The sequence below is a fragment of the Rhinoderma darwinii genome, chromosome 6 (genome assembly GCF_050947455.1).
Source record: "Rhinoderma darwinii isolate aRhiDar2 chromosome 6, aRhiDar2.hap1, whole genome shotgun sequence".
In the NCBI taxonomy this organism is placed as follows: domain Eukaryota; kingdom Metazoa; phylum Chordata; class Amphibia; order Anura; family Rhinodermatidae; genus Rhinoderma; species Rhinoderma darwinii.
Genome location: NC_134692.1, coordinates 145,182,488 through 145,196,688, shown reverse-complemented (window position 1 = coordinate 145,196,688; position 14,201 = coordinate 145,182,488).

Below are 14,201 nucleotides of genomic sequence, written 5' to 3'. Positions count from 1 at the left end.
ATAAGAGGAGCGGCTGATATCAGTCACATATGATGTAATGTCTCTGGAGGATATAATAGTGCTGGAGTGTTATAAGAGGAGCGGCTGATATCAGTCACACACATGATGTAATGTCTCTGGAGGATATAATAGTGCTGGAGTGTTATAAGAGGAGCGGCTGATATCAGTCATACATATGATGTAATGTCTCTGGAGGATATAATAGTACTGGAGTGTTATAAGAGGAGCGGCTGATATCAGTCACATATGATGTAATGTCTATGGAGGATATAATAGTACTGGAGTGTTATAAGAGGAGCGGCTGATATCAGTCACATATGATGTAATGTCTCTGGAGGATATAATAGTACTGGAGTGTTATAAGAGGAGCGGCTGATATCAGTCACATATGATGTAATGTCTCTGGAGGATATAATAGTACTGGAGTGATATAAGAGGAGCGGCTGATATCAGTCACATGATGTAATGTCTCTGGAGGATATAATAGTGCTGGAGTGTTATAAGAGGAGCGGCTGATATCAGTCACATATGATGTAATGTCTCTGGAGGATATAATAGTGCTGGAGTGATATAAGAGGAGCGGCTGATATCAGTCACACATATGATGTAATGTCTCTGGAGGATATAATAGTACTGGAGTGTTATAAGAGGAGCGGCTGATATCAGTCACATATGATGTAATGTCTCTGGAGGATATAATAGTACTGGAGTGATATAAGAGGAGCGGCTGATATCAGTCACATGATGTAATGTCTCTGGAGGATATAATAGTGCTGGAGTGTTATAAGAGGAGCGGCTGATATCAGTCACATATGATGTAATGTCTCTGGAGGATATAATAGTGCTGGAGTGATATAAGAGGAGTGGCTGATATCAGTCACACATATGATGTAATGTCTCTGGAGGATATAATAGTACTGGAGTGTTATAAGAGGAGCAGCTGATATCAGTCACACATATGATGTAATGTCTCTGGAAGATATAATAGTGCTAGAGTGTTATAAGAGGAGCGGCTGATATCAGTCACATATGATGTAATGTCTCTGGAGGATATAATAGTACTGGAGTGTTATAAGAGCAGCGGCTGATATCAGTCACATATGATGTAATGTCTCTGGAGGATATAATAGTACTGGAGTGTTATAAGAGGAGCGGCTGATATCAGTCACATATAATGTAATGTCTCTGGAGGATATAATAGTGCTGGAGTGTTATAAGAGGAGCGGCTGATATCAGTCACACATATGATGTAATGTCTCTGGAGGATATAATAGTGCTGGAGTGATATGAGAGGAGCGGCTGATATCAGTCACACATATGATGTAATATCTCTGGAGGATATAATAGTACTGGAGTGTTATAAGAGGAGCGGCTGATATCAGTCACATATGATGTAATGTCTCTGGAGGATATAATAGTACTGGAGTGTTATAAGAGGAGCGGCTGATATCAGTCACACATATGATGTAATGTCTCTGGAGGATATAATAGTACTGGAGTGTTATAAGAGGGGCGGCTGATATCAGTCACACATATGATGTAATGTCTCTGGAGGATATAATAGTGCTGGAGTGATATAAGAGGAGCAGCTGATATCAGTCACACATGATGTAATGTCTCTGGAGGATATAATAGTACTGGAGTGTTATAAGAGGAGCGGCTGATATCAGTCACATATGATGTAATGTCTGGAGGATATAATAGTACTGGAGTGATATAAGAGGAGCGGCTGATATCAGTCACATATGATGTAATGTCTCTGGAGGATATAATAGTACTGGAGTGTTATAAGAGAAGCGGCTGATATCAGTCACATATGATCTAATGTCTCTGGAGGATATAATAGTACTGGAGTGTTATAAGAGGAGCGGCTGATATCAGTCACATATGATGTAATGTCTCTGGAGGATATAATAGTACTGGAGAGTTATAAGAGGAGCGGCTGATATCAGTCACATATATGATGTAATGTCTCTGGAGGATATAATAGTACTGGAGTGATATAAGAGGAGCTGCTGATATCAGTCACATATGATGTAATGTCTCTGGAGGATATAATAGTACTGGAGTGTTTTAAGAGGAGCGGCTGATATCAGTCACATATGATGTAATGTCTCTGGAGGATATAATAGTACTGGAGTGTTATAAGAGGAGCGGCTGATATCAGTCACATATGATGTAATGTCTCTGGAGGATATAGTAGTACTGGAGAGTTATAAGAGGAGCGGCTGATATCAGTCACATATATGATGTAATGTCTCTGGAGGATATAATAGTACTGGAGTGATATAAGAGGAGCTGCTGATATCAGTCACATATGATGTAATGTCTCTGGAGGATATAATAGTACTGGAGAGTTATAAGAGGAGCGGCTGATATCAGTCACACATGATGTAATGTCTCTGGAGGATATAATAGTGCTGGAGTGATATAAGAGGAGCGGCTGATATCAGTCACATATGATGTAATGCCTCTGGAGGATATAATAGTACTGGAGTGATATAAGAGGAGCGGCTGATATCAGTCACATATATGGTGTAATGTCTCTGGAGGATATAATAGTGCTGGAGTGATATAAGAGGAGCGGCTGATATCAGTCACATATGATGTAATGTCTCTGGAGGATATAATAGTGCTGGAGTGATATAAGAGGAGCGGATGATATCAGTCACACATGATGTAATGTCTCTGGAGGATATAATAGTGCTGGAGTGTTATAAGAGGAGCGGCTGATATCAGTCACACATGATGTAATGTCTCTGGAGGATATAATAGTGCTGGAGTGTTATAAGAGGAGCGGCTGATATCAGTCACACATGATGTAATGTCTGGAGGATATAATAGTACTGGAGTGATATAAGAGGAGCGGCTGATATCAGTCACACATATGATGTAATGTCTCTGGAGGATATAATAGTACTGGAGTGATATGAGAGGAGCGGCTGATATCAGTCACATATGATGTAATGTCTCTGGAGGATATAATAGTACTGGAGTGATATAAGAGGAGCGGCTGATATCAGTCACACATATGATGTAATGTCTCTGGAGGATATAATAGTACTGGAGTGATATAAGAGGAGCGGCTGATATCAGTCACATATGATGTAATGTCTCTGGTGGATATAATAGTACTGGAGTGTTATAAGAGAAGCTGCTGATATCAGTCACATATATGATGTAATGTCTCTGGAGGATATAATAGTGCTGGAGTGTTATAAGAGGAGCAGCTGATATCAGTCACATATATGATGTAATGTCTCTGGAGGATATAATAGTACTGGAGAGTTATAAGAGGAGCGGCTGATATCAGTCACATATATGATGTAATGTCTCTGGAGGATATAATAGTACTTGAGTGATATAAGAGGAGCGGCTGATATCAGTCACATATGATGTAATGTCTCTGGAGGATATAATAGTACTGGAGTGATATAAGAGGAGCGGCTGATATCAGTCACATATGATGTAATGTCTCTGGAGGATATAATAGTGCTGGAGTGTTATAAGAGGAGCGGCTGATATCAGTCACATATATGATGTAATGTCTGGAGGATATAATAGTGCTGGAGTGTTATAAGAGAAGCGGCTGATATCAGTCACATATGATGTAATGTCTCTGGAGGATATAATAGTACTGGAGTGTTATAAGAGGAGCGGCTGATATCAGTCACATATGATGTAATGTCTGGAGGATATAATAGTACTGGAGTGATATAAGAGGAGCGGCTGATATCAGTCACACATATGATGTAATGTCTCTGGAGGATATAATAGTACTGGAGTGTTATAAGAGGAGCGGCTGATATCAGTCACACATATAATGTAATGTCTGGAGGATATAATAGTACTGGAGTGTTATAAGAGGAGCGGCTGATATCAGTCACATATGATGTAATGTCTCTGTAGGATATAATAGTACTGGAGTGATATAAAAGGAGCGGCTGATATCAGTCACATATATGATGTAATGTCTCTGGAGGATATAATAGTACTGGAGTGTTATAAGAGGAGCGGCTGATATCAGTCACACATATGATGTAATGTCTCTGGAGGATATAATAGTACTGGAGTGATATAAGAGGAGCGGCTGATATCAGTCACATATGATGTAATGTCTCTGTAGGATATAATAGTACTGGAGTAATATAAGAGGAGCGGCTGATATCAGTCACATATGATGTAATGTCTCTGGAGGATATAATAGTACTGGAGTGATATAAGAGGAGCGGCTGATATCAGTCACATATGATGTAATATCTCTGGAGGATATAATAGTAGTGGAGTGATATAAGAGGAGCGGCTGATATCAGTCACACATATGATGTAATGTCTCTGGAGGATATAATAGTACTGGAGTGTTATAAGAGGAGCGGCTGATATCAGTCACACACATGATGTAATGTCTCTGGAGGATATAATAGTGCTGGAGTGTTATAAGAGGAGCGGCTGATATCAGTCATACATATGATGTAATGTCTCTGGAGGATATAATAGTACTGGAGTGTTATAAGAGGAGCGGCTGATATCAGTCACATATGATGTAATGTCTCTGGAGGATATAATAGTACTGGAGTGTTATAAGAGGAGCGGCTGATATCAGTCACATATGATGTAATGTCTCTGGAGGATATAATAGTGCTGGAGTGTTATAAGAGGAGCGGCTGATATCAGTCACATATGATGTAATGTCTCTGGAGGATATAATAGTGCTGGAGTGTTATAAGAGGAGCGGCTGATATCAGTCACATATATGATGTAATGTCTGGAGGATATAATAGTGCTGGAGTGTTATAAGAGAAGCGGCTGATATCAGTCACATATGATGTAATGTCTCTGGAGGATATAATAGTACTGGAGTGATATAAGAGGAGCGGCTGATATCAGTCACATATGATGTAATGTCTCTGTAGGATATAATAGTACTGGAGTAATATAAGAGGAGCGGCTGATATCAGTCACATATGATGTAATGTCTCTGGAGGATATAATAGTACTGGAGTGATATAAGAGGAGCGGCTGATATCAGTCACATATGATGTAATATCTCTGGAGGATATAATAGTACTGGAGTGATATAAGAGGAGTGGCTGATATCAGTCACACATATGATGTAATGTCTCTGGAGGATATAATAGTACTGGAGTGATATAAGAGGAGCGGCTGATATCAGTCACATATGATGTAATGTCTCTGGAGGATATAATAGTGCTGGAGTGATATAAGAGGAGCGGCTGATATCAGTCACATGATGTAATGTCTCTGGAGGATATAATAGTGCTGGAGTGTTATAAGAGGAGCGGCTGATATCAGTCGCATATGATGTAATGTCTGGAGGATATAATAGTACTGGAGTGATATAAGAGGAGCGGCTGATATCAGTCACATATGATGTAATGTCTCTGGAGGATATAATAGTACTGGAGTGTTATAAGAGGAGCGGCTGATATCAGTCACATATGATGTAATGTCTCTGGAGGATATAATAGTACTGGAGTGATATAAGAGGAGTGGCTGATATCAGTCACATATGATGTAATGTCTCTGGAGGATATAATAGTACTGGAGTGATATAAGAGGAGCGGCTGATATCAGTCACATATATGATGTAATGTCTCTGGAGGATATAATAGTACTGGAGCGATATAAGAGGAGCGGCTGATATCAGTCACATATGATGTAATGTCTCTGGAGGTTCTCAGCACTGGAGATATGTGATATATATTGGTACTTATGGAGGGGAGATTCTGTACTGCCTAAGGCCTCATTTACACGAACGTGATATACGTCCGTGCGACGCATGTGCTTTTCACGCGGGTCGCACGGACCTATACAAGTCTATGGGGGCATGCAGACAGTCCGTGAGTTTTGCTCAGCGTGAGTGCGCTGAAAAAAACTCACGACATGTTCTAAATTTCTGCGTTTTTCGCGCATCACGCACCCATTGAAGTCAATGGGTGCGTGAAAACCACGAAGGTCGCACGGAAGCACTTCCGTGCGAACTGCGTGATTCGCGCAAGAGCTGTCAAACTGAATGTAAACAGAAAAGCACCACATGCTTTTCTGTTTACAAACATCCAAACGGAGTGTCTTAGAGATGAGCGAACCGAATTTCACCGGGTTCGGCCGAACTCGTTTTAAATTAACCCGGCAAAAAAATTTCCGGTACGCGACGTCAGGAGACAGCACTGTCCAGGGTGCTGAAAGAGTTAAACTGGTTCAGCACCCTGGACAGTGACTTCCGATCACAATATACATGAACGTGTAAAAAAAAAAAAAGAAGTTCTGACTTACCGATAACTCCCGGCTTCTTCCTCCAGTCTGACCTACCGGGATGACAATTCAGTCCAAGTGACAGCTGCAGCCAATCACAGGCCAAGCACAGGCTGCAGCCAATCACAGGCTGCAGCGGTCACATGGACTGCCGCGTCATCCAGGGAGGTGGGGCCGGATGTCAAGAGAGGGACGCGTCACCAAGGCAACGGCCGGGAGACCGGACTGGAGGAAGCAGGAAGTTCTTGGTAAGTATGAACGTCTTTTTTTTATTCACAGGTTGCTGTATATTGTGATCGGAATTCACTGTCGAGGGTGCTGAAAGAGTTACTGCCGATCAGTTAACTCTTTCAGCACCCTGGACAGTGACTGACGTCGACTAGCCTCATCTCTATGATGGCGGCTGCGTGAAAATCACGCAGCCGCGCATCATACACTGATGACACACGGAGCTGTCAAGTGCTTTTTGCGCACGCAAAACGCTGCGTTTTTTTGCGTGCGCAAACCGCACACGCTCGTGTCAATGAGGCCTAACAGTTATAGTATTAAAGAACACTTCAGTCAGCCTATTCATAGCCTGAAATGGCTGATAACAGGGAACAATTGATATTTCTTTACCTGTTCTACAGTCAGCCTCTTCCCAGCAGGGCCGGCCATAGGATAGAACTTACGGCGCCCCACCCCCATAATTAAAAACAAATGCCCCAAAAAAAAATTATAATGCCCCTTTAGTGCCCCCAAACATTATAATAATCATATTTAATCATATAATATATTACAACCCCTTCAAGGACATAGTATTTTGTCCTCTAATTGTGCCCACAGTATTATGCCCCCTGTAGTACCCCTATGCAGTATAATGTTTGCTTTGTGGCCCCTACAAAGTGTAGTGCCCCCCTGTAAATTTTGCCATACAGCCTCCCTGAAGACAGTGCCATAATCCCCCTCCTCCTCCTTGTAAATCGTGCCATACAGCCCCCCCCCCACCTGCCCCTTGTAGACAGGGCCCCCAAACAAAAATTGTACTCACCTAGGTCCCGTTCCCATGATGAAATGAGCTGCTCCACGGCGGGATCCTTGCATCGGCCGGCGTGGTCTTGTAGCCTATACTATAGATTTTTTCTACTGAATGGTAAACTATTAAACCATTATTAATAATTACTCTCATAAACCACTCTTTTGTTTATTAATTTATTATTCAATCGTCACAGGCATTGGCGCTTGACAGGGGTACTGCTAAACAAGCTGGGATTTGGTGCCCAACCCATGCAGGGAAATTTCACCGACCAACTTCACTCCATTCCCCCTGAGATAGCGCCGGCCTGATGTGCAGTTTCACTCTCTTTGTATTGTATCAAATTCAGTAGCCCTTTATCCCATCTTGTACGGACTCATAGGTCGGGAGTTCTGGCCTGTGGGTAACTGCTTTCCCAACATTTGAAGGTAATTTACTTATTGCCCACATAGCCAGCTTAAAAGCCAGATATAGCTTCCATAAGACTATAAGCAACTGGGCTGCGACATGTAGTAATCCAGAGATCCATCCACCTATCCCACTAAACCAGTTAGCTGGGTTTATAAGTGAGAAAGTGTCCACCCCACCATGAATCCTTTTTTTCTTGGTTTTCCTGGAGCAATGTCCTTCTCATTTTGTCTACTATTTGAATCTCTGCTCTTACCTGCATGTTGCCGTGTCGGTCTATATAGTGGCAGCAGGTAGGATTAATTACCTGGCACTTTTCTCCTTGTGCAGCAGTGAGATAGTCTAGGATATTGATCCTTAACAACCGGGCCGCAGACCAATACCGGGCCGCAGATCATTTGGTACCAGGCCGTGGTATCTGGTATCCGCCCCGGTGGCCGCAGGGAATTCCGGGCGAAAAACCGCACCGCTGTGGAAAATTGCTGAGCATTTAGCCAGCTTGTTAGTAGGCCGGCCTCCTGGGATGACGTTTCATCCCAGGAGACTGCCACAGCCTGTGATTGGCTGCAATGACATCATCCTGGCCGGCCTCCTGGGATGATGTTTCATCCCATGTGACCGCCGCTGCTGCAGGAAGAACATAGACTTCTGGGTAAGTATATATATTTTTTTATAAATTGCGTTTTGGCCACCCACCAATGGTCAAAAACAGGCCTCACTATTGGAAGAGGGTCACTAACATTTGTCCATTTATTGTCCCATACATGTCTCAAATATTCATTTAGGTTTGAGGCACGGGGTGTCACGATGGTCCAGGCTCCTGCACCTGCTTGCAGTGGCTGTCGTGGACCCATATCGGTTTCCATCAAGCTTTACTGCAGTGGCCATGGTCAGCTGGACGCAGCAGGGCCCGTCAAAGCTTTGCTCGAACCTTGGGTAGTTGTATGTAGTCAATCTGCAGTCGCTGGAACAGGTAATCTGTCCGGGGTGCACTTTTTATAGGTACCTATGCTGTTTTACCTATGTCATGCCGTGCACATATCATGCAGGCTGCTACAAACCTAGTAGATAATATCGCCTGGCGATATTATCTACTTTAGTTGTGTGAACCCAAAATTTGAAAACTATATTTCTTTATCTACTGCTACAAACCAAGTGGCAGCATTAATGAATCCAGGGGCAAGCCAATTTGCTTGGTGTCATCATTGGGTATAGAGACCTGGGAAGACATAACTTAGTCCCTACAGCCCAGAGGCCATGCTCTTTCAGGACAGCCCCTTTCTCTTGCCATTGGTGCTTCTCTACCTTCTCTACTTGTGCCTGGAAACCCTTCAACACCTGGAGGTTCACTCCTGTCACTAACAGGTGGGTAAATGTGCTAACCCCTCCTTCACCATCCAGGGGCAGCATTGCAGCTGCTTTGGCAGCCTCTTCAGCCTTTCTATTGCCCAATGCCTCGGGCATGATCTCCTTGGTATGGGCTTGCACCTTTATCACGGCTAATTGGCTGGGTTCTAACAAAGTTCCTACTATGTCAGATGGGCCCATAATTGTGGGCGATGCCAAAAGTGTACCTAGAGTCAGTGTAAATGTTGACTGTCTTACCTTTTGCCAGGTTACAAGCCTCAGCGAGTACCTTCAGCTGCGCTTTTTGGGCAGAACAAGTAGGTGGGAGTTGTCTTTGGATGATTACCTTGTGCATCATAACTACCGCGTATCCTGTCTTGTTGGTGCCTTCATGGTGGAATCTGGAACCATCTAAAAAAAAACTCTAAATCTGAGTTGCTTATTGGGGTCTCATACACATTTTGTAGTCCAAATAGCTCTGAGTTCATTAAGTCGACACAATTGTGCAGTGTCTCATGGAGATGTAACTGATCAGTCTCGTCACTACTGATCAGTCTTGTCATTACTCCGCTCTTTTGGATCCTGCGGAAGTAATGTAGCAGGGTTCTAAACAGAACATCCTAGTATAGTGAGGTTGGGTGGGGTGAGCAAGACAACCTCACAATTGGTGAGGAGGGGCCTAGAAAAGTCAATACAAACGAAGAGGTAAGAGCACCAGAATGGATCACAGAGATAGGAGTGCAAGCCCAACAAGACTGGATCCAATTGTCCCAAGCAAAGGCAAACAAAGTGAGATTAAGACAGCACATTAAAAAAAGATAGGAACTTTGTATTCACCAATGCAACGTTTCAGCTCCACAGAGCCTTTCTTAAAAGTCCCTATCTTTTTTGTATGTGCTGTCTGAATTCCCCTTTTTTGCTAGGGCCTAGAAAAGTGACTTTCTTCTGACAAAATTGCATCTTATCTTAGGATGCCTTGCAGCCGTTTGCTGCCAAAAACAACAGGATGACACCTAGGCAGTCTTGTTCTGACTCAAAGGCCAGAAGAAGGTAATCAACATACTGCAACAACTGGGTTCTGGCAGCAGGTGGGGCCCAGGCTTTCACCACTGCAGCAAAGGGCGTATTGTATTGGGTGGGGATGTTGGCCAAACCCTGGGGTAGCACCACTCAACAATGTTGCTTGTCTGCATATGGAAAAGAAAATAGCAACTGTAATTCAGAGAAAAAAAGCGCTTGCTAAGATAATGACTGTAAAGCAACAAGCTTTTTGTGGGATCTGACTAAGCAAAGTGTGGTGGTTGGGAACGGTAGGGGTCTGTACATCACTAACTGCATTAGGAATTTGGTCTGTACATACGTTTTCAAGACCCTGTGTCTTACTCTTTATTAATCTTTAAAGAGGCTCTGTCACCAGATTATCAAATTCCTATCTCCTATTGAATGTGATCAGCGCTGCAATGTAGATAACAGCAAAGTTTTTTGTTTTTTTTTAAACGATAATTTTTGCCCAAGTTATGAGCAATTTTATATTTATGCAAATGAGCTTTTCAATGGACAACTGGGCGTGTTTTCTCGTTTTTCCCAACTGGGCGTGTGTTGTGTTTTTACCAACTGGGCGTGTATTGTGTTTTTACCAACTGGGCGTGTATTGTGTTTTTACCAACTGGGCGTTGTGAATAGAAGTGTATGATGCTGACAAATCAGCGTCATACACTTCTCATCGTTCCCACCCAGCTTCTTTCACTGCAGACACACAGCGTGACGTCACCCACAGGTCCTTCAACCTTGGCGTCGGAAGAGAGAAGACACATCCGCTCCAGGCGTCAGAGGGTACAGTTGAATCTGCAGCAGCATCACCGTGTCAGGTGAGCATAGCAAACTCCCTAGAGACGAGCATATTAACCTTTTGGACGCCTGGAGCCGATGTATCTTCTTTGTCCGACGCCAAGGTTGAAGGACCTGTGGGTGACGTCACACTGTGTGTCTGCAGTGAAAGAAGCTGGGTGGGAACGATGAGAAGTGCATGACGCTGATATGTCAGCGTCATACACTTCTATTCACAACGCCCAGTTGGTAAAAACACAATACACGCCCAGTTGGTAAAAACACAATACACACCCAGTTGGTAAAACCAGTAAACACGCCAAGTTGGTAAAAACACAATACACGCCCAGTTGGTAAACCGAGAAAACACGTCCAGTTGTCCATTGAAAAGCTCATTTGCATAAATATAAAATTGCTCAGAACTTGGGCAAAAATGATCGTTTTTAAAAAAAAAAAAAAACTGCTGTTATCTACATTGCAGCGCTGATCACATTCAATAGGAGATAGGGATTTGATAATCTGGTGACAGAGCCTCTTTAAGCAATTATGGGAAGGGTCATAATTTTCAATATCTGTATTTTATTTATCTTCCTCCCATACTTTTAATCCAAGCGGAAACAATGTAGCTGGGTTCAAGACACTACAACTTTAGATAATAACATGGGAAAATGTAAGGAGTGAGACTTCATACTTAGTAAGTCTAGTCTAGCGCCACCACTGAGGAAGACACCTCATCCCTGGCGCTATATTTCCAGCAGTACACATTTTGTAGTCTATCTTTTATGCAGACAAATACTTGGTCTGAGCTTGTTGTAGTATTTCACTATAGAACAGCAGTCAACCTCTCCGCCCTTCTCTCAGATCCATTATTGTAGAACTATGAGTCTCAGCAAGACAAAATGCTGAAAGAAACTAAGACTCTGCTGTATTTATAATTCTAAAACCTGTCTTTACACAGCTAACTTTAGTTATTTAAGGCTTATAGATAAGGTATGTTAAAAAGCCAGCCTATTTACACAACCTTGTACTTAAAGAGGCTCTGTTACCACATTATAAGTGCCCTATCTCCTACCTAAGAAGATAGGCGCTGTAATGTAGGTGACAGCAGTTGTTTTTATTTAGAAAAACTATCTCTTTTTACCACGTTATTAGCAATTTTAGCTTTATGCTAATTACTTTCTTAATGCCCAACTGGGCGTGTTTTTACTTTAGACCAAGTGGGCGTTGTACAGAGGAGTGTATGACGCTGACCAATCAGCGTCATACACTTCTCTCCATTCATTTAGTCCGCGCATAGGGATCCTGCTAGATCAGTATGTGCTGTCTTATACTGACACATTAACGTTACTGAAGTGTTTAGACAGTGAATAGACTTTCCTTCCAGCCAGGACGGGATGTCTATTCATAATCCCGACACTTCGGTAATGTTTCTGTGGTACTTACAGCAGAGCAAAGCGTAATCTCGCTGCAACCTGTCATTTACAGCGTGATCTCGCGAGATTATGCTTGCTCTGCTGTAAGTACCACAGAAACGTTACCAAAGTGTCGGGATTGTGAATAGACATCACGTCCTGGTTGGAAGGAATGTCTATTCACTGTCTAAACACTTCAGTAACGTTAATGTGTCTGTATAAGACATACTGATCTAGCAGGATCCCTGTGCGCTGAGGAAATGAATGGAGAGAAGTGTATGATGCTGATTGGTCACTGATTGGTCAGCCTCATACACTCCTCTGTACAACGCCCAGTTGGTCAATAGTAAAAACACGCCCAGTTGTCCATTAAGAAGCGAATTAGCATAAAGCTAAAATCGCTAATAACGTGGTAAAAATAGATAATTTTTCTAAATAAAAAGCACTGCTGTCACCTACATTACAGCGCCGATCTCCTTATGTAGGAGACAGGACACTTATAATGTGGTGACAGAGTCTCTTTAAGTTCAGTGTTCTAGGGCTTTTTTTACACACTCTAAAATAACTAACAGTTCAATTAGTTCAGTAGATACACAAAATCTTCTCAATCTGGATTGAGAAAAAACATCTCACATCAAACAGTACAGCAGGGGTAAGGAGTGGGAGAGCATGCAGTATAGATCTAAAAATCAATCTTATACTGTGGTCACTTGGTCTCGCAGCCCATCAGCCATCCAATACCTGCTCAATTGGTGAGCTTTGTTGCCCTTTTACTATGTTTTCTTTTTTTTAAATTGTTTTCCTAACGTTGGGATGAGATTTCCGACATTTGTCAGTCCATTCTCATTTGTACCAGTCTGCGTCTCAGACTCGTCTGCCGAAACACACTGTAAAATGTCTAAATCATATTTCTCGTCATAATAACTATTACTTACTGCAATGTGACTAGCTGTATTAGTCTTCATCATCACTAGTACAATTACTCTTCTTGTCAAAATCTATGCCTGTATAAACATACTATTCATATCAACTTCCTTGTAAACACCTTGTTCAAAGTTCATTGACACAATCTTCCATAGCACTGCTTTTCATTATGTTCTATGAAAGTTTTCCATCTTTAACTTTTTAAACAACCTCCCTTTGACACTCCTGCTTGTTTTAACAGTCTGTCACAACCTTCTACCACCTCCTTTCCTTCTCTACTGGCCACTATATCAACCGCTATATGTCCACCATACCCGGACGGTTTTAATTAAAGAACTAACCTTCTGAAGTTCTTTACTACAATTCCCAGAACTTAGAATTAATGGCGCTTACTAGCTGGTGATTTTTATAGTCTTGCACTGTCTCTTTAAAACAACAAGATGGCAGGATATCTCTCCTGGGCACTATATCAACCTCTAGATGGCCACCATCCCCCAGTCGGTGTTTACTTGAAGAACTACCCCTTTGGAGTTCTTCTACTACCCGCTTTTTTTATAGTCTTACAATAGGATATCCTTTTCTCTGGTCTCTAATAATCTTTATTGTCAAACAAAGTACAAACCTAAAGAAACAACCCCCAAACAAGACAATTCCAGACACACAGTTCAAGGTCTACAATAAACAAATTGTGAGTTTTGTAGTTTCACCGATCCTTCGATAAGCAGCGAGCATCCGGTTAAACTGGCCAGTTGTGGGTCCCGGGTTTAGGCACCAATAAAATGTCGGAGTAGCCTGGGTTTGGGAGTGCGAAAGGTACCTTGGAGCCTTGGAGTCCAAATCAAGATAACGATGCATCGGAGAGATCACACAGACACGGAAGTTCATCAGTATCACACATGTGGCATTCTCTGGTGCTTGAGGCCTTGTGTGGTTTATTTATACACAATAAAGCAATACAAAGTTGAAAACCAATGGAAATCATATATTATTCAGTT